Genomic DNA, 1,742 nt, shown 5'->3' on the forward strand with positions numbered 1-1,742 from the left:
AACATAAGACATAAGGGTTGCTATCATAACCTAAAATAATTTCGATTTTTTTGTGTTGCACTACCAGGTAAAATATCTAAAAAATGAGCTTTAGTAAAGAAAATACTTACCGCTGGTATTTTAGTTGTTTCTTTTAAAAGTGAATTATTTCTTACTGTTGTACTCATGCTGTAGGCTATTAAGTGATGGTCTAAAAGTTAAAGTGATAGTTCACCCAAAAATAAAAATTTTGTCATCATTACTCACCCTCTTGTCATTTTAAACCTTTGTGACTTTCTTCCGCAGAATACAAAAGAAGATATTTTGAAGAACGTTGGCAACAGCACTGGACCCCATTCACTTCTATTGTAAGGACGCAAAACCAATGCAAGTGATTGGGGGCCAGTTACACTTAAAAATAAAGGTTCTTTGCGATAGAAGAACCTTTTGTGACAAAATGGTTCCATAAAGAACCTTTAACATCGAAGGACCTTCCGGTTTCACAAAAAGTTCTTTATGGGAAAAAGTTTCTTCAGATTAGAAAAAGAAAGAGATGGTTCTTTAAAGAATCTTTGACTGAATTGTTCTTTGTGGAACCAAAAATGGTTCTTCTATGGCATCGCTTTTAAGCACTTTTATTTTTCTCAACATTCTTCAAAATATCTTCTTTTGTGTTATGTGGAAGAAAGTCACATATATATATAGGTTTGAAATGACAAGAGGGCGAGTAAACGATGACAGAATTTGTATTTTTGGGTGAACTGTCACTTTAATGTAATGTCAAGTTTATGACTTCTACACTGAAGAACATTCTAAAAGTCAGCATCAGTTCCAAAAGCTGCCATTTTAAATCGTAATTGCACGCTGTTTCAAGTATCAGTGCTAAAATTCCCTTTATTGTAAATGAAGCTTGTATTTGTAATAGTAGCAGGATGTCACATGTCCTGCGACAACAAAAGAAAATACACAAATGCAAACAGTCTGGTCTATTCACAGGCACACAATAGTATTAAAGACATTTTGCTTTGAGACCTTGAGGTTATGAAATGTGTATTTACGGTTTCTCATTGTTTCAGCCCTACCTGCGAGAGAAAACATCAAACCAGATACAATGAAGCCAAAGGCACCAAAGCCATATTTTTCTTTGAGTATGCCCAACAACTACAACTGTATCTGTGCAAACTATTCTCATGATAACATTGTGATCCAGAGTCACGGAGATAAGGGCTCGGTTCTGGCCAAAGGATTGAATTTGACGAAAACTTAGCACAAAAAAAACGAATACAGAACAAAAACGAATGAAATAAAGCAAAGAGTTTTTAATATTTTGTCGATTGTGTTAATTATGTTACTGTAGTCATTCTCATGCTTTCCTTAAATAAATAATGTCAATTATTTTCTTTCCTTAAATAAATGATTTCTTAAATAATTAGTTACAGGCACTGGAATGTAAGGTGTTGCCAACTGATAAAGGAAGAAATGAAGAGTTTATTTCCTAAATGAGATAACTGTTTATACATTTTTTTATTGTGCATTCCAGTTAATATCAATCAAACTGCAGTTGGTTTGTTTGGATTCAAGACATATTAATAAAAAAAAACAGCTAACTAACACAATAAAAACATGATAACATAATAAAAAACATGATTTTTGAGTTATCTCATTTTGGAAACAATCTCTTCAATTAAAACTATAAAAAATACGGATTTATTACTGTTGAAAACCTCCTAACTTTGAAAAAGTAAAAAAAGACCACAACACAA

This window comes from Triplophysa rosa, linkage group LG5, assembly GCF_024868665.1.
Source record: "Triplophysa rosa linkage group LG5, Trosa_1v2, whole genome shotgun sequence".
Taxonomy (NCBI): Eukaryota; Metazoa; Chordata; class Actinopteri; order Cypriniformes; family Nemacheilidae; genus Triplophysa; species Triplophysa rosa.